General features: G+C 41.2%; 1 protein-coding gene across 4 annotated transcripts in view; it reads right to left on the minus strand.

Annotated features, from left to right (window-relative positions):
- Nucleotides 1–20756, minus strand: part of hdac5 (histone deacetylase 5) — a 234513-nt gene that overhangs the window by 202879 nt on the left and 10878 nt on the right. The window contains exon 2 of one of the 4 annotated variants that reach the window (XM_069904640.1): nucleotides 1846–1961. The exons of the other annotated variants lie outside the window; for them this stretch is intronic. The gene's annotated coding sequence lies outside the window, so the exon portion shown is untranslated. The remainder of the gene's footprint in view (nucleotides 1–1845; nucleotides 1962–20756) is intronic. 4 annotated transcript variants of the gene reach the window in all.

Here is a 20756-nt window from a genome sequence, read left to right on the forward strand (position 1 = left end):
AAGTCCTTTTGAAATAGGTGTGATCATGGTCGCGGGAGGTTGAAGATGTCTGGGAAAAAAAAACTCCAGCCTATTGGTATGCACATGTTTTAAAGACGTGGTCAGGTACACCATCTGGGCTGGATGTTTTTTGAAGATTCACACTCCTGAAAGTTCTGTTCGTGCTAGTCTCAGAAACTGGAAGTACAGAGCTGCTGAGGGCTCTCCAGTGTTCTTTACTGTTTTCCTTTTCGAGCAAGCAGAGAAGGCACTGTTAATGATACTGCCTTGCTTCGCCTTCTAGAATGCAATGGCATGCAAGCCTTGAACGGCTGGCCTCAAGTGTCTGAGACTCCATCTTGGTACAGAATTGTTTCTTTGCATTAGTGAAAGACTGCCAGAGGTTGTACCTAGTCTTCCTGTATTTTGCTCAATTTCCTGACCTAAACGCTACAGATCTGGTCTTCAACTGTTTATGAATGCAAATAAGGGAGAAAGGGATATGAATGGATAATGCAGAACAGTAGAGCACAGGAACAAACCATCAGTCCACATGTCTATTCTGAACACGTCCAATCAATTGAAACTCTGCTGCATGGACAAAATAAATATCACTTCATCACCTTCATATTCATTGTCTACCTAGCATCCTTTTAAATGCGACTATGGTATCTCCTCTATCACCTCTCCTGGCAGCTTGTTCCAGGCGCCCCCTACTCTATTAAGCAAAATGTTTGTTCCGCATGTCTCTTTTAAATTCCCTCTGGCCTGTTGTCTACCCAATCAATGCCTCTCATAATTTTATAAACCTATCAGATCTCACCTCTGGCTCTGATATTTCAGAAAAAAATAATTAAGTTTGTCCAAGTTCTCTCATTAGTTCATACCATCCAAACCAATTGGCATCTTGGTAAATTACTTTTATACCCACGTCCAACCAAATTGTGCACAGTACTCTAATTGCAGCCAAACCAAAGGTTTGCAGAGTTCCCATGTTATTTCCTTACTTTTGTAGTAAATGCCTGGTCAAATGAAAGCAAGGATACGATATACCTTCTTTACCACCCAATCGACTTGTGTGCCATCTTTCAAGGAGTGATAGACTTAGACTCCCAGATCTCTCTGTACATCAATGGTTTAAGAGTTGTTGCAATAAATCTACACATTCCCCGAACATTTGACTTCCCGAAGTACAACAGCTCACACATGTCTGAATTATTTTCCATCTGCCATTTCACTCTCCACACCTATAACTGATGGAGAACCAGTTGCATTCTGTGACTCCATCAATCTTAGTATCATTTACAAACATACAATACTCACCTATTTTTCCCAACCAAGACATTTATATGCAAACAACAGGGGTCCCCAATAATGATCCTGCAGAACACCATTGGTCACGGGAATCTAGTCAGAATATCACCCTTCCACTAGGAATTGTCCTCGATGGGCTTGTCAATTCTGTATTCACACCATCAATTCATCTTGGATCTGTACCTCCTGCATCTGGATTAGTCTACCATGAAGGACCTTATCAAATACCTTATTAAAGGCCTTGTGGACAACATCCACTGCCCTACCATTGTCAATTACCTATGTAACCTCAGGAATTCAATCAAATTGATAATACACAACTTGCCCAACTGAAAGCTATGTTGAGAGTCCCTACTCTATGACTTCCATTTTTTTTTAAATAAGATGAATCTGTAATATTCAAACCAATGAGCACCCAGGCAAAATAATTTTTCAAAATGTACACATACAGCATGGTAACAGGCTCGTACAGCCATGCCGCCCAATTAACCTACAACCCCCCTGCACGTTTTGAAGAGTGGGAGAAAACTGGAGTGCCTGAAGGAAACTCACACTGACACGGGGAGAGCACACAAACAGCGCCGATTCAAACTCTGATCACTGGTGCGGGAATAGCGTTGCACCACTCTTGAAGTCTCTTGCAATTTAAATCACTTGGTTGACTAGGACTACAAAATAAAGAAAAATAAACATTTATACTTGATAGCAATTTTACACCATTGAAAACACAATTCATGATTTTTCTACTTTAAATGTGGATATGTATGTGCATTCAAGGCCAATAAATTTAATTAAAATTAGAAATAAATGTGTTCATCCTAGCTGAAAAAAGACAATAATTGAAAGATAACAGCTACTACTGCTTTATATCTAGCTGTGAAGGAACAACACCACCTTTTCACCACACTAACAAATGCCCATTGTTCTCTGGGTTTGCCAGCAAAGAATAGCTTTAGTTGGGCTCATGGATGGCCCAGAATGGTACGGTCCTGCAGGGGATTCAGACGTATTTCAGCAGTAAAAATCTACAATTACTTCAACAAAAACATTGGTTCTGAAATCATAAACTAAAAATTGTCAGTGTTAAATCACTTCCAGAAAATAAAATTATCAAAATATGATGCCCTATGTTCTTAAAATTAAGATTTCAGGACCTGGAAGGCTGCTTTAAATGCAACAGTGATTGATTAAATGATCAATAAATTCAATTTCAACCAAATGTTTCAGTTATATTTTTTCACATATTTAGTTGTAATGAGCATGTAACAAAACATAGTCTTTATTTGGCTTCCAATTCCGAGTTTAACGGTAACGTACTCTAGTGATCGTTCGACTAAGCCTGCTAATTGCGCTCAGGTTATTAATTTACTCCAGAATAATGAATACTGTTATTTTCAATTTAATACCTGGGTCACTGTTTCAGACAATTGTGGAGATTTTCTAAATGCTACAAATTGTTGCTTTTTGTCTCTTTATCACTTTAAAATATGAAATATAATGCTGATATAGTTAGTAAATGATGTCCAAAGCTTGGCAGGTATACAGGTAAAGTAAATTGTTCACAGAAGCAAAACACTCAGCAAATGTTTCTCCAGCACGTTTGTGCATTACACTACAACCCCAGCCAGCATCTGCACTTTCCAGTTTAAGAACGTTCAGTAGATTTGTAAAGAATATTTCAGTCAATTAATAATTTTTCATCCATGAATTGAACAATCCATGTATAAAAATTTATCCAAATTAGATTATTTAAACAATTGATCCTTTAAATGCCTCTGTTCAGTTTTGGGGTCTCAGCCGATTAAAACTAACTTAAAAAAAAATTTAAACAGAAGAGTATTTTTCATGGTGGAATAAATTATGCTACACCACACACTCCAGAGGACTAAAGCCCAGATCGTGAGCAAAATTTTGGACGAGCTCAGTTCCTGAGATTATCACAGAGTAAACACTATATTGGTTTCAACCCAAAATATGCTTCTTGGCAAATAGAAAATGGCTTGCAGGAAAACCGGAGCAAGGGGACAGGAGCTGTTCCCCGTGTTAACCTGCTTACATCTATCAGTGCTGAGGCTTGACATGTCCAGAATATTTTCTTATCTCAGGATCCAAAGTTGACGGTGGTTTCTCTCCCAGAATCAAATGCAAGATTGCAATGAGAACACTTAAAGTACAGCACGACCAAGAAATACTATACTGTCATTAATAAAGCTTCAGTTTGGTATGAAGCATACAAGCCATCCAGAATCCTTCTGGTGCCTAATGTTTTTGCAATGTACCCTGTTGGGTAATAAATATCTGCAGTAAAAATTAGTTCTTTGCTTTAATAAATGCTTGTCAAACAACTGAATGTTCCAAATTGTTTCAGTTTCTTGGTCAGTTATTCATGCCATATAGAATCCAAGATAATTAAAAATACATTGACATTAAAAAAATATCCAAGAGAACAGCATCTTTTGCGTTTCTCCTGGTTACTTCCAGCATTTTTATGCTACGCCAGCTGTCTAAAAAGCACCAACATGGAATGGTAAGATCATTCCAGTCCCGGCTTTGTTCTGCCAGCAGAAATAACAGCAGTCTTGGAATGCCATCTGTGCAAAGGGGCAATCTGTCGTTCCATGACCAACCTGGGAAAGATGTGTATGTGTACCATAATTATATTTCATGGACAAAACATGCAAGTATACTTAGCGCAGAGGAGTGGTGAGACTTTGCTGTTAAGGTTTAGATTTTAAACTTTGTGTGGGGCAGCGCTGAGAGTTTGCTGTTATGGTTTGGATTTTATACTTAGCATATAGACCCATGGTTTTGGAATGTCATTTTTTACATTCAAAATGCTGGCATAAATAATGTTTGTAATTATTTAGATGTATTTTTAAAATAAATATTTAGCAACATTTTAAACTTTTACTTTCACATCCGTGAATGTCAGCACATTTAATAACTGAAAATCAATAGGCCTTCTCAAACTGCAGGACCCGGGTGTCCCTCCTAGGACCCGGGTGAGGTTACTGGATAATCAGCATCTCCCAGTCTTTTCAAACAGCAGGCTAATTTACCTGCTAAATCGATAACCCAGTGATTTAAGGGGGATCCTGCCCCTGCGATGATGTGGTGGTTGTCATGTCACACTCTCACTGGAAGTCCCGCCAGAATTCACATCGCGCAGTTCGAATGGTGGACGGGAGAGATGTATGGATGTGGGCCCTGCAATTTTGTCTTGCAATAACAAAGCAGGCAAGTATTTTGAACATAGTTGTCAGTTGTATGCTGCAACAATGGAGGAACAACAGCATATACATGCTGAGCAAATGAAGAGATGGATGGAGGAGGATGAGGAGAATAGGCAGGCCGAGTTGGCCAGTCATAGACGTAGGCAACTGGCTTATGCCAATGTCACCAGATTTACCAGTAAGCCATTTTGTCCTTTCAAATCCGAAGAGAATGACACTCCAGTAAGTTTTCCCAGGTTTCCAGACCACCTCTGAGGTAGGTCTGGGACTCGGGTCGATTTTGACTCAGCTTGCCCGGTTAGGACTTTTCAAATTGCCTGATCCCAAGGTTGTTAACTGGGTAAATTGCCTGGTTAACCCTGTTTTATAGGGCAATTTGAAAGGGCCTGACTTATTTCACATTTGACAAAGCTCTGGCCCAACTATTTTACCAGGAGCATTCTGGAGGTGTGCCAAGGACCTGGAATGGAGGACTCCAGCAGTCAAGGACTACATGCAGCAAAGACTGTAATCCACTGATAAGAAGCTTTAGATCAGTGGTTTTCAAACTTTCTTTCCACTCGCACACTAATAAGTAATCTCTAGGCCATACGTGCTTTGTGATTACTAAGGGATTACTTAAAGTGGTATGTGAGTGGAAAGAAAAAGTGTGAAATCCACTATAGATCAATACTTGTAGTAGATTTTCCAACATTCTTTACTCAATTGTGCGCACATATTTTATTCCCGCTATGATTTTTCCCATGCTCTTCTATTGTGTTAATAAAAGTAACCTTTGATTGCAAACCCTTTTGTCCAGACTTGAACCTGACACATTAACAATGACCAATGCGGGGACCAACAGTCCCCAACAATAGATGGCGTTGATGCTAGGGAGTCACACAGTGGACAAAGATCACTGTCAGCATTACTCACCATTATCACCCTAATTTCAACTTCGAGTACAAGACTGGGGGAATATTTTTGTGCCATCTTTTGAGGAAAAAAGTGGGTCTAACATGCCATCAAATACAGCATGTTATACATGATACTAGACGCCAACACTGTTGTGCTACATGTCCTGTCTCTTTTGCTCCCAGATTGACAGCTTGCTGTGTCAAAAGATCCACTGACCCGGCATTATGCCAGCTTTGTGTAAGCGACCAAAGTTGGCTTTAATGCTGGGTCTTCCTTACAGCAATATTGCGGGATTTATCTGTAAAAATCAATGGATAGTAGAACTGCTGCTTCATCGCTCCAGCAACTCTGACCTCCAGTGTTCCTATGGTTTCCCTTTACCAACAAAGTTTCCTCTATTCATTTTGGTTTTCTTCTACATCCCTAGGTCATACTGCTTGTTAATTGCCCCTGGTGTGTGGGTGAGTCAAAGAAACAAAAAGTTTATGGGAACATGAAGAGAATAAAATGGATCAGTACAAATGGGAGTTTGATTGTTGAAAAGACTCAATGGGCAGAAGGTTGCAATCCCACGCTATACAACTAAAAAATGAATTTAATTGATTTTGAAAATGGCAACTACTAATTTTATGCATTTAGTTTTGGCAGTGGAGAATGTTATTCAGCATTCAAAATTTAAATCACATTCACCAATATAAGATTTTTTTTGAAGTGGGTAGTAGAGTATAACCACATTTCCAATTGGCCTGTAATTTCAAACCATTGAACATTAAATTCAAAAGCAGAAATAAAAGTTGATGTAGAAAAAACTGTTTAACTCAACATAATGGCAATTGTCTTCAAGTTCAACAAAACATTGATAAGTAAAATCAAAGCATGTTTAATCGGTTACCCAAATTCTTTAAAAAGTTGAACAGAATATTTAAAAAGTACTGATTTAAACTTTTTAATTCCCCAATATTCCCTGTGTACACCAACTGAGCAGAGATCTTGCAAATATTTTCAACCTTTCACAGCTATTGTTTGAGGCCCACGCCTGCTTCAAATAGGACATCTGTCATATCAATGAATACTGGCTGGTGGACAGTTGTGATGAAGTTCTTTGGGAAGGACCTAGACTCATTGAAAAATACCTACTGCCATAACAGCATCACTGGATGTCATCTCGCTGGTCATCCACTCTGCATTAGATCACCTAGATTGCAAGAGCATCTATATCAGTTCATTGACTATAGCTTAATGTTTAACATCATGATTCCAGCAAAACTAAATTAAAACACAGCAATTCTTTCCCCTCTGTGCAACTAGATCCTCAATTTCTTCATTTGAAGACCCAAAACAGCAGATTGACCACATCACCTCCTCCTCCTCCCTGACCATCTAACAAAGGTGCCTCAAGGTTGCAGGCTTAATGCCCTGCTCCAAGTTTGGCTCCAATGCTGAAGACATCACTGTTGTTGGCTGAATAACAAGCAATGATTAGTTAAAATATAGGATGGAGATCAAGAATCTGGCTGTGCCAGAACAACAATTTTGCTCTCAACATCAGCAAGACTAAAGATCTTATTGTGCACTTCAGGAAGGGACCCTGCTCCCATCTTCATTGGTAGTGAGAGGATTTTCAGCTTCAAGTTCCTGGGCATCCACATATTAGAGAAAATCTCTTGTGGCAAGCACTCAAATAACTGTGAAGGCACACCAACATCTCACCTTTCTAAGAAGTTTGAGATTTGGCAGGTATCAAATAACCATCAAATTTCTCCATGTCTACTATGGCGTGCATATTGACTGGCTCCATCGCAGCCTGGTTTAGAAGCTCAAACGCCCAGCAACACAGAAGGCAACCTCGCCACCTCCATCACAAGCACCAAACTCCCACCTACTGAAGACATCTACATGAGGTATTGCTTTAAGAAATCAGCTATCATAAAGAATCCCCATCACCCTGGTTCATGCTGTCTTCTCACAGACAGAAAGTACAGAACCCTCAAGTCTGAAACCTCCAACTGCTTTTTTCTCCTCCAACTGCCATGAGGCTCTCATTCTGCCTTAACCACAACAATACTCCATGATCAAAGATCTCTCTGCACTATTGTAACATTACCTTTTTTTTTTGCACTAATTGCAATATTTATTAGCTTTATTTGCTCACTGGTGGTAATTCATACTTATTATCAGTGTATGTGGGCTGCAGCAAATAATTATAGAACCTTTGTTCATTGTTCTTAAATGTACAAGCATAAACACTCATCATGCAATCATGGAGGAACTTTGGAATCATCCATCCTGTGCTTGCTTTGAGAATATCAACCATTCCTGAAACATTCAATCTCCCCCTCTGATATTGACAGGGGGCTTCCTTCCTGCCCACTCAATCGCAGAGCTCAAATTCACCCATTTCTGCAGAAGATCCCTCTAACCCAATCATTCACATCCTTTATTGGAATCAACAGCAATGAAAAAAAAACCAAAATAATTTTCAAAAATTAGTGTTATTTAAGCCATTTTCCCAACCCTATAATGAATATATTTCATGAGATTTGCTAAATCAATGACTACATTTCAACTCGGTTAGTTTTTTTTAAAAAAGTTCATCCCACAACTGCCTCAAACATTACTTGGAGATAATCATAAAAGAAAAAAATCTCAGTGCAACCTTTGAAGCAAATGGAAAAATAAGCTACCATGAGGAGAACCTTTTTTAGTTATGGTTTAATGGAAATATTATGGAATAATAGAACATACAAGATGTTAGTGCATCTGTAATTTGTGCCAAATGTGTTATAATGGGATAGATTGTCAAAGTATCCAAAAATTTTAAATCTAGACGTAGACCACATCGACAATTTTAATAAGTGAGGTTTAACAAGGAGGAACGGAGGCATGAACAACACCTCAAAAATTAGAATTGTTTGCTGTTACTGAATCATTTTAAAGTAATAAAATAATGCCATAGCTTAACTGTTACACTGAGGAAAGTTAAGCACATTTTATTCCCCAAGGTTACAATCTTTAACCCGAAAACTCAAAATAATAATCAAAGGTAAACCCTGAAGGCAAAAAGCATTAAATACATTACATCTTTTCTGAATCACAGTATGCAAAATTAAGTTTAATCTATCAGTATACAATCGAGAAACTTCTCTTAAGTAATCATTCAATATTAAAACAAATTTCAAGTCAAGTTTATTGTCATCTGATTGCACAAGTACAACTTGACCAAACAGCATTCTTTGGTCCTCAGTGCAAAATACAACCAGTCAATGACAAACAATACATACGCAGGACAAGTATTCATATATACAACTAAATAAATAATGTTTCATTAAATATGAGTGTATCGGATGGTTAGTGCAAGCAGCTCCTTGGGTCTTTCAGTATTCTCACTGCATGTGGAGAAAAAGCAGTTTCTCAGCCGAGTGGTCCTGGTTCTGAAATTCCTGCATCTCTTCCCTGATGGGAGCAGCTGAAAGATGCTGTTTGTGGGGTGGAATACGTCCTTGATGATTCTGCATGTCCTCTTCAGACAATGATCCTGGTCGATTGTTTGGGGAGGTTGGGAAACAGATGGTTTCAAGTTTCATTTGAATGTTGCCATCACATTGATTGTTACATTTTCTACTTTTTAAAAAAAAACTAAAAATCAAACTAAAATCTTCATGAAATTTACATTACACAATATGAACATCCATAATTCAGAATAAGCCGATTCTGTTCGCTACATTCTGACTATAATGAGATTTCAATTTTTTTTTTACCCAAAGCCTCAAACTGAACATGAACCACAATTCAAGGAAAATAAATACTGGCACTTTTACATAGCAAATAAAGATACATGGTACAACACTCTGCAGGAGTTTCAGAATCAATGAAGTTTTACCGAGTGATATATGATTAGATCTCAAGGAAGCCAATCTTATATTAGCAAAAATATATCTTATGCACAACTATTTCTTTAAAATTAAAACCAGGAAAACAATAGTTTCATTGAGATTTAAATAAAACTTTAAAAGAAATTAGGACAAGGCCTTCAACAACATGCAATCCAACAGAAAATGTAGTGAAACATGCCAAGAAACCCAATAGGAACATCCATACAACGTGACAAGGACAGAAGGATGCATTGAGGCAAGTGTCCAAAATCTTAGAAACTAGATTTTGTTTTAAGTGTTTGAGCAATGGAGAGAGTGGGGTGGGCTGAATGGGAGCAGCAGACTCAGATGAATAGTGAAGAGTGGAGAATGCAGTGATAGGAGGGGCAGGATGGAAGTGAGAGAGGTCTAGAACTTCAGCGTTTATGATTCTTGAAATGGCACGAAACACATCATACAATAGTAACTCCTTATCCTTAAATCTTATTTTCAAACAAGTTTAAAAACGGGCTCAAAAGGTTTTTTTTTGAGGATTTGAATGATTAAACCAGGCCCATTAAAGACTTTATCAAAATTGCTGTGGACGAGTGTGACCCCACCAAATTGTTCCATTTTCCGCAAATAGAAGCCCTGGATGAACACTGAAATTCGCAATCTGCTGAGAGCCATATCACAGGCATTCAAGTCTGAAGATCCAAAATATTACACAAGATGCAGGTAAGACCTACAAAAAGCCATCTCCCAAGCAAATTGGAGATTCCGAACGAGAATGGAAACAATGAAGGAGACCAGTCAGCTGTGGCAGAGCTTAAATGACATAACCTGTGGCAAACCAACACAACAGGAGAAAGCAAAGCTTCCAGGATGAGCTCAATGCCTTGATGCCATTGTACACTCCTGTGTCCCTTGAAGATCCCCTAGTGCCAATATCCGAGGATGATGTGCAGGCTGCCTTCAGGAGTGTGAATCCAAGGAAGTATGTGCTCCAGAAAGTGTACCAGCCTCATACTGAAAACCCATGCTGACCAACTGGCCTTGGTATTCATGTATATCTTCAACATCTTACTCTGACAGGGTATGGTACCCACCTGTATCAAACAAGCCTCATTTGTACAGGTGCCAAGAAGAGTGTGTTAACCTGCCCAAATGACGACAGTCAAGTGGCACTCACATCCTCAGTGATGAAATTTTGAGAGGCTGGTTTCCAAGTACATCAGCTGCTGAGAAGTAACATGGCTCTGTTCCAATTTGTCAACTTCAGCAACAGGTCTCACTCAATAATCCTGGAACACCTGGACAGCAAAGATCCAAACCTCAGGATGCTCTTTATTGGCATTCAACACCATCAGCCCCTCAAAACAGATCAACAAACTCTAAGACCTGAGCCTCAATATCCCACTCTGTAATTGGATCCTAGATTTCTTCCCCTCGATACCTCAGTGGAAATTGGCAAGAGCATCTCCACATCTTCATGAGCATGAGAGCACCAGAGGGTTGCAAACTTAGCCCCCTGCTCTATTCACTTTACTCCAACGGCTGTGTGGCTCGATATGACAACACCATTTAATAATTTGCTGACGATGCCACCATAGTGGGTTGTATAAAAAGTGATGAGTCAGCATAAAATAGGAAGTTGGGAAAACTTGGCCAAACGGTATATTTACAACCTCTCACTCAATTTCACCAAAACCAAGGAGCTTGTACACTTTAGGAAATTAAAACCAGAGGTGTGTGATTCAGAGATCATTGGAGGGGTAGAGGTAGAGAGGGTGAGCAAATTTAAATTCCTGGGAGTCACCATCTTGGAAGTCCATCAAACAAATGTCATTGTGACAAAAGCACGTCAGCTCTTTTACTTCAAGAGTTTATGGAGGTTTCGTGTGACATTAGAAACCCTGGCAAATTTCTCCAGATGGGCTGTGAAAAATTGCTGACCAGCTGCATCATGGCCTGATATGGGGGCATCAACGCCTCTGAATGGTATTGAAGGCTGAGCTGCAGTCGGTGAAGAGCAGCCATGTATTAATTGCTGTTTTTGAGGTGATCCAGAGCTGAGTGGAGAGCCGGTGATACTGCATGCGCTGTGGAGCGATTGTGACAATAGGCAAATTGCAGCAGGTCCAGATCTTTGCTTAGGTGCATGTTAATGCCTCTCAAAGCGTTTCATACAGTAGAAGTTAGTGCAGTTCACACTACTCTTCTTGGGTACCGGGATGATTGATGCAGTCATTCATATACTTATGGAAATTCTCACCTTTCAAAGAGGAGTTTTCATCCAGTAAATGTATCAAACATTACAGTTTTGTGGAACTTGCTTGGGAGATACAGACTTTAATGCAAGTCATATTTGAATTTTATTGTGAAGTACTTGTTGCTGCAATTAAAGTCATTCAAACTCCATGGGGAACTATAATAAATGGATATCCAACAATCTATTTTCAGATGCACCTTTAAATATTAAATACAATGATGGATATGCACCATCTCAAGAGGAACACAACGTTTGTTTATTACATGAAAGATTAGAAGTTTCACATCAGTCAAGGGAAAAAGTTAAAAAAAACCTGTTATTAACAGTAAAGTGATTCTGAGCTGATTTACAGGAAACAAAAAAAAGATCAAATGAAGATTGTAAAGATGACAATTTCTTGGTGTTGAGAATGCTGAGAAAGTTCCTGTTGCACCAGTTGTGTATGTAGTAATACCTTTAGTTTTTTTTTTAATTGCACAAAACAATGGCTAGATGTTGCAGGAAAATTATCATGCTGAACTTGGTTACAAGGAGTAAAATTGTGGAATGAATTAACAATAACTTTAGAATGTGTACAGTTAATTAAAAAAAAACTTGTTAGCAATGTGCTTTACTCATCCACAAATTTGAATGCAACTGGACCTCAGGATGGGGTGTGTTATCAGAATTTAATTGCAAGGAGTGTCAGATTTTAAACAGTGGATATTTTCTGTAATTGCTTATTGTAATATCACTTCTTTGGTTTCATTGAAAATGTTAGATAAAAGCAAGCACATGACGCCAAATTACTAGTTTAGGATCTGCATAATGAAATAATGATTCTTTCATCTGACTGATAACCCTAACCCAAATTTAAAAAATAAATAAACCTGTGTTAGTTGCTTGCGCTCTACAAGAAGTTGTTCTGAACTGCCTTTTTAACATTTTTATGGAGAAAGGCAAAGGTCCATTGAAAGAATATGAAGGAATGTACTTAAGACTGACAGGGCAACTGCATTCAACAAAAATCAGAAATTGCATTGAAATAATTTTTTTCCTGCAGTTCAAAATTCAAGTTATAATTTAAAATACATACAAACATTTTGTGATTATTGACTCAATTGCAGGATACTATTCTTCAATCTCAGCCTGCGAGAAGAAACTATTTCCCATCCTGACAGTCCTGATTTTTATGCTCCTCTACCTCCTTCATGATGGAAGTGTGTGCTTGATAGAAAGGGTCCTCTATAATTCTTTAAGCCCTATTTAACCATTGCTCCAGTGTTGTCAATTGAGGAAAGGAAGACCCCAGTGATCTCAGCTATTTTAAAGATCCTCTGTATTGACTTCTGGCCTATATCAAGATGGGGCCCAGTAGCCTTGTCTCCTTTGGAAGTGTAGGCACTGCTACATCTTCCTGACTAAGGATGATGAAATTCATCTCTATCTTATTACAACATGATCAAAACGTTCACATACCATCATATTTTGATGAAGTAGTTGAAGCAATGATTATTCCTTTTGAATAAAGTGTACATACCCTCTTTCAAATTAGTAAATTTTCAATGCAGGCCAAATTCTATTGTGAATGAAGTCAGTCAATGCAATGAAATCAAATGACAGTAGAACTACCAAAATGTGTCCACAGAATGTTTTTAAACAATAAAGCGTCATTGATTCTCTCAGAAGTTTAACACAAAGCTACTTATTTAGCCAAATGACTAAAAAATTTGTCAATCTAAGTAAATCATAGAGGAAAGAAAAATGGAGAGTTTGGAAATAGAATGGAATCAGTATCGATAACTTCATTGAGGATCCCTATCACCCAGAACTCAGCAGCTTCCAGCTACTCCTTTTGGGAAAGAGATACAGGAGAATCAGAGCCAGAACCACCAGGGTGAGTAACAGTAGCACACGAAAGAAGAAATTTCTACGCACCTCAGTCTTAAAGACTGGCCTCTTATTTTATAGTCGTCATCATGGTTGAAGATGTGGCCTTCTTTCTGTTGATCTACTTATGGGCTCTCGGTTGGCTTACGAGTCCAATCTTGGCTTTGAAAGCTATTCCACATTCAGGATAGGTAGTTCCAGATGGCAGATCAGGCTTTGGTTGTTGCTGCCTCCTTTCCATTTTCTTCTCTTTTCTTCTAATTCTGCACATCTGTTGGCTTTGAATGCTGCCGTTCCTTCTTCGAAGATGGTTTGCCGGAGATCCTGTCCGTGGCTTTGGTTTCCCGATTGTTGATGTCGATGTTACAATTCTTCACGTTGGCTTTATATCTTTTCTGTTGCCCGCCTTCTTTAAAGTGGGAGTAGAGGATTTGCTTCAGCAGACATTAGTCTTTCATCTGAATAACACGACTACTCCATCTTAGCTGGTTCTTGATGACATAGGCTTGATTGCCTGTTGTTTATTTCATTCAGCACAATGATGTTAGATCTTCTATCTTCCCAGCTGTTATGTAAGATGTTTTGAAGGCAGCGTTGATGGAACTTTTCAAGTGCCTTTAGATGTTGCAGGTATGTTGTCCAGGTTTCTGATGCATACAGAATCGTTGGGATCACCACTGCTTTGTGCACTAACATTTTGGTGTCTGTTCAGATGTCACGATCATTAAAGACTCTTAATAATCACAACCCTTTGTTTATGAATCATGTACTGGTGAAAATATCTCAACCTGTACCACCCAGCAAACACCCTTAGGATCTTACATGTTTGAATAGGGCACCCCCCCATTCTTCTGAACTCCAAGGAACACAGACTCAAATTGTTCAGTCTCTCGATAGGACAATCCTCTCATCCAAGGAATCAATCTGGTGAATCTCCTTTGGGCCGTCTCCAATCATACTATTCCCTGTTCTAGCAAAGCAAACCAAAATTGTACACAGCACTCCAGGTGTAGCCTCACCAACACCAACAATGACAAAGCATCCCTATTCTTAAACACCAATCTTTTTGCAATAAAGGCTAGCATTCAGTTTGGTTTCTTAAATACTTGATGGATCTGTCTGCTAACCTCTGATTCATGGGATCCCTCTAAATTTCATTCATTTAAAGTCTCTCTCTACTCATTGTTAAAATTTTTTTTTTAAATCACACACATTTAAAATCCTTGAAAATCACTAGCTTCATTGTCTGAGGCAAAGAACTTGGCAAGTCCATCCAGAGTCGCACTGTTTTGTATTACACTGTCATCATATAGGTCCCAATCTGAATCTAGTGAGTCGGCTTCATCATCAGTGTTCCACAATAAATCATCCTCTGCACCATCCATTGGACTGGAGATACTGCTCCTCCAGTTCATAAAATGGATGCACCAGGCTACTGTACCTTTAAAATCTCTACACATTCTTGGTTTGACCTTGCATATGCTCTGATGTTATTTCTTGTAGCAATCCTGCTCTGTTCGAGTACCCATTCAGCAGACTGAACTGTGAATCACTTTGTGCCAGTGCTTCACCCACCTACCACCTATCCCCACCAGCTCGGTCAACACATGTATGGAATCAATATGTTTGGGGATTGTTTTATACAGGTATGTCCGATATGAACCAAAACAATGAAATTCAGACTGAAATTGGGATCTCGTCTTATCTGAAGGTCGCCTTATCCACCAAAATAATAATCCCATTTTTGAATCCTTTTACTAAAGTACACAATTAGACATATTCCCACATTAAAATCCATTTTGAGGTTTTCCCTCTAACACTCAATCGATCCATCTCCCATTGCCGAATCACAGGATCCATTCCATTCTAACAGCATTAACAAATTTGGGAAAACCTTCCATGTTGTTCACTTGTGGGACGACATCAGTTTGCATTGATGAGAAAGAGATGGAGAGGGTTAGAACCTTCATATTCTTGGGAGTCAATATTTCAGAAGATCTCTCCTGAAGCCAGCATAATGAGGCAATGCAAAGAAGACACACCCACACCTGTGGGTTCTAAAAAGTATGAGGAGATTTGGCATGTCATCAAATAATCTATCAAACATGTATAGGTGCACAGTTGAAAGTATGCCAACTAGCTGCATCACAGATTGGTTTGGAAATGCAATTGCCCACGAAGACAAAGCTCCAAAAGGAAACAAGCACAGCCAGGTCCATCACCAACTTTGACCTCCCATCCACTGAATACACCTTTGTGAGGTGCTGCCTCCTCAAGGAAGGAGTTTCATAAAGGACCCCTACCACACTATACACAGCCTATTACTTGTAACCTTCAGGCAGAAGGTTCAGAAGCCTGAAAACCAGCACCTCTACATTCAAGAACATTTTCCAACAGCTATCAGGGTCTTGAACCTCCCCTTGTTTCATTCGACTCCTCTGACACCACAAAACGACTGCCTGCACTGCCGCTTAGTCATCTTTATTCAATGAGGATAACAGTGAATATTTATCATCTTCTTAATTAAGTATTTAGTATGCAGTTTATTTTTAGAAAATATCTGTACAGCAAGAATTTCAGTGGACATGTAATTGTGCAATGTACTTGACAAACTTTGTCATTATTATTTAGATTAATGACCTAGAGGAGGGATAAACTATCGAGATCAAAGAACCAATCACTGGGTACTCCACTCCTTATATCTCACCAACCTGAAAAGCATTCATTGAATTCTGAGACTTTCTTATATATCCTGCTTCTGCCTTTTCTGATATTTCCTTGAAGAGCTCAGACCTGAAACCTCAGCAATAGATACCGGAAAGACCGCTTGAGTTCCTCCAGCATTTTGGTGTGTTTTTACTACAATCACAGTGCCTGCGGACTTTCGTGTTTCACCAAGCATCCATTTAGTCCAACTGTTTTCCATGTGACCCAGTTCCCAATCCATTTAATTTATGTATCAACCTCTTACATAGCACCTAGTCAAATGCCTTTTGTAAATCTACATGCACAAAATCCACAGGTTCCCTTCTATTAATTCTTCCCATCACATTCTCAAAGAGACCATTTGTCAATAAATACGAGAGGACATGGCTTTAGGGTGACAGGGGAAAGGTTTAAGGGGAACTTCTTCACTCAGAGTGATGGGACAAGCTGCCATCTGACATGGTAAACATGGGGTCACTGTTAAGGTTCAAGAATAAATTGGATAGGTACATGGTTGGGAGAGGTCTGGGGTGGTGGTTGCAGAATGATGTTTTGGCACAGATTAGAAAGGCCTGTTTTCGGTGCTGTAGTGCTGCGCTGGATGGGTCACGTCTCCAGAATGGAGGACCATCGCCTTCCCAAGATCGTGTTATATGGCGAGCTCTCCACTGGCCACCGTGACAGAGGTGCACCAAAGAAAAGGTACAAGGACTGCCTAAAGAAATCTCTTGGTGCCTGCCACATTGACCACCGCCAGTGGGCTGATCTCGCCTCAAACCGTGCATCTTGGCGCCTCACAGTTTGGCGGGCAGCAACCTCCTTTGAAGAAGACCGCAGAGCCCACCTCACTGACAAAAGGCAAAGGAGGAAAAACCCAACACCCAACCCCAACCCACCAATTTTCCCCTGCAACCGCTGCAATCGTGTCTGCCTGTCCCGCATCGGACTTGTCAGCCACAAACGAGCCTGCAGCTGACGTGAACTTTTTACCCCCTCCATAAAACTTCGTCCGCGAAGCCAAGCCAAAGTGTTCTATGGTTGTATGATTTATCCCTTGTGAAGCAATGTTTGACAAGATTGCTGAATGGGCCTTCTGATTACTGCCTCTAGCATCTTGCCAACAATAGGTGTTACACTTACTTACTTTACCCACAAACCCAATTGCCCCAGTAAACCCTCGTTTCCACGTGCTTCTGTTCTTTCAAACAGGCATCTGCTCAATTTTTAATTTAGACATACAACACTGCAAGCGCCACTTTCAGCATACGAGCTTGTACTGCCCAATTACATCCAATTAGCCTACAACCCCCCCCTCCCCCCACTACGCTTTGAATGGTGGGAGGAAGCCAGAGAATACGCATGCCCAACAGCACCACAAGTACTTCAACAATTATTTTAACATTGTCAGAAAATATTGAACTGCACGTTTCACAAACATTTCTATGACTGATTCCACCTGCACTGAATTCGCCCATCGTTATTGAATGAGGATCTACTGAGACCAATGCCTGAAGAGGGCGCACAAAATCAGTGAACTGGTGCGAACTCGAAAGGCCAACATGGCCTGTTTCCGCTCCGTAAATGGTTATATGGATTCGACAAACCCAGGGAAAACTCAAAAAGATGGGAAGAAGGTATAAACTCCTTATAGACAGTGGGATTCAAACCCCAGTCCAGAACACTGGCACCATAACAGCGTTGTGCTAACCATTCCTCCACTCTGGTCCAGTCTCTCCTTATCGACTATTCACAATACTTCATACACCTTCCATCACTTCAATAACTTCCAATTTCCTGAACTCAATCATCTCATCTTCCTGTACATCCAATCATTATCCACGTCCATCCCCCACACCAAAGGCCTCAAAGCTCTGTTTCTTCCTCGACAGCAAACTCAACCAGACCCCCTCCACCTGGCAGAACTTGTCCTCATCCTCAATAACTTCTCCTTTGACTCATCCATCTTTCTCCAATTCAAAGGGTAGCAATGGCTACATGCACAGGCCCCAGATATGCCTGCCTTTTTGTTGGCGACGTGGAGCAATCCATGCCTCAAGCCTACACAAGCAAGGCTCCTCAACTCTACCTCCACTTCAATGGTGAATACATTGGTGCTGCCCCAAGCACCCATGATGAGCTTGTCAACTTTATCTACTTCACATCCACAACTTTCATCCCAACCCCAAATTCACTTGATCCATCTCTAGCTACACACTCCCCTTTCTTGATCTCTTCATCTCTATCTCAGGAGACAAACTCTCAACATTCTGTACAATACCACTAACTTGCATAACTACCTCCACCTCACCCATTCACACCATCACCTGTAAAGATTCTATTCCTTTCTCTCGTTTCCTCCATCTCCGTCACATCTGCTTCCAGGTCAAGGTTTCCCATGCTAGATAATTTGAGATGCCATCCTTCAAAATAAAAAGACTCTTCCCTCTAATACCATCAACTCATCCCTCACCCACACATGCTCCATTATCTGTTCTTCTACCCTGGCCCCCTCCACAAGGTCAGGACTTCCCTTGTCCTCTCTGACCACTCCATCAGCTACTACATCCAACACATCTTTACCTCTCTTCCCCTCTCAGTTTTCTGTGGGGACCGTTCCTTCTGTGACTGCCTCATCCACTCATCTCTTCCAACCAATTACCCCCTGGGTATCCACCCTGTGACTGCAGGAAATTCCACAGTTGTGCCCACTCCTCCCCCTCACCACCATTTGGGGGTCCCTAACAGTTCTTCCAAGTTAAGCAATATTTAACGTGAATCTCCAAGGTCATCTTCTACAATACAGTACTCCCTTTATGGCTTCCTCTACATCAGAGAAACCGTACACAGACAGGTCATCTTCTACATACAGTATTCCCTTTATGGCTTCCTCTACATCAGAAAACCATACACAGACAGGTCATCTTCTACATACAGTACTCCATTTATGGCTTCCTCTACATCAGAGAACCCGTACACAGACAGGATCTATTCGTTGAGCACCTTCACTCTGTCCGCTACAATAGCGAGGATCTCCCAGTGGCCACGCATTTCAATTCCATGCCTCATTCCCATACCGACATGTCCATCATCTCATGCATTGCACTGAGACCACCTGCAAATTGGAAGAACAACTCCTATTCCATCTGGGAACCCTCAAATCAGATGGCACTGACATCGTCCTCCAGTTTCTGTTAGGCCCCCCCATCTCTTCTGTCTCCTTTCCTCTAGCTCTGCACATTCACAGAACCACTGCCTTCCCCTGATCAATTCTCATCTTTCCACTCCTGTCCTATCTATGCCCAATTATGGCCTGTTGGCCTATGCTTCACCCCCCCCACCCCCGCCTCTTCTTCTCTCCTCCCCCAACATTCTGGTTCAGGCACCTGCCTGCTTTTTGCTCATACCATGAAGGAGGGCTCAGGCACAAAACATTGGTTATGCTTTTTATTCCCTTCTATGCACACTACGTGACCTGCTGAGTTCTTCTAGCACACACATATCAAACTCTGGCCCGCGGGCCAAATTTGGCCCGCGATATAATTATATTTGGCCCGCAAGATCATATCAAAAATGTATTAGAGGTGGCCCGCTGGCTGCCGCGCCAGTATAGTGCATGCACAGTAACCGCTGTGTCCCAGGGTGAGAGAGAGAGAGAGAAAAATCCTGGTCCTTGAAAAGTAGTGGTGGGTGGTTTTATAAACATGCTGTCATGTCCCCCCACCCACCCCCCACCGCAGCGTGGCCTGGCCGGTGTCAGGGGAAGCCAAGGCCACTTCCCAGCGCCCGGAACCCCAGTGGGACAGCGTTTCTTGGAGCTGCAGATGGAGTCGGGACGCCGGAGGGAAGATTGGGGCTCCCCGCCTGGCGATTGGGGCGCCGGCCGCCCTGCGCCTTCCCACCGGCGGGTGCCCGGAGTACACATGGAGAGCGAGGCTGGCCGGGCAGGTAGGGTGGAACCCCCCCGCCAATCTCGGGAGTGGCGTGGGCTGGATCAGGATTAGCCGCGCTCATCTGCTCCTCCACCGCTGACCGGGATCCCAGTGCAGTCCTGAGCGCGGAGACTGCCCTGGAAAGGTCCTGGGACACCGGCACGGAAAGAAAAGGGGGTCCGGGAGAAACTCAGGTGGAATCAGTCATAGAAATGTTTGTGAAACTCAGCAGGTCAAAGGGGGGGTACGAGAGAAACTCAGCAGGTCAAGGGGGAGGGGTCCGGGAGAAACTCAGAAGGTCAAGGGGGGTCTGGCAGAAACTCAGGGGGGGCCTGACCTCGCCAGGACCGTTGTCCACTCCCCCTCCCTGCCACAGGCTGACCCACGACTCACGGTGACGCTGATCCGCTGAGATACCGCCCTGCAGCGAGAGCCGATGCCCCCGCACTGTCATTGTCCAACCCGATCGCCCACAAACCCCGCCCTCCCGAACACAGGCCTGAGTAAGTATTATGAACTTGCATCTCAGGATAAAACGATCTTCCAATAGTTTCATGTCACAGTGATAAATATATTCCTGGTTAAAAATGGTCCTGCACCTGGATACAAGCTCATTAGGCATAAAACTTGAAAAGTGTGTAAATCAAAGGATATCTGTACCAATGGAAAAAGGGCATGGCAAATAACCCTGCTAGAGTTCATGCCC

Source organism: Narcine bancroftii, chromosome 12 (assembly GCF_036971445.1).
Source record: "Narcine bancroftii isolate sNarBan1 chromosome 12, sNarBan1.hap1, whole genome shotgun sequence".
Lineage (NCBI taxonomy): Eukaryota > Metazoa > Chordata > Chondrichthyes > Torpediniformes > Narcinidae > Narcine > Narcine bancroftii.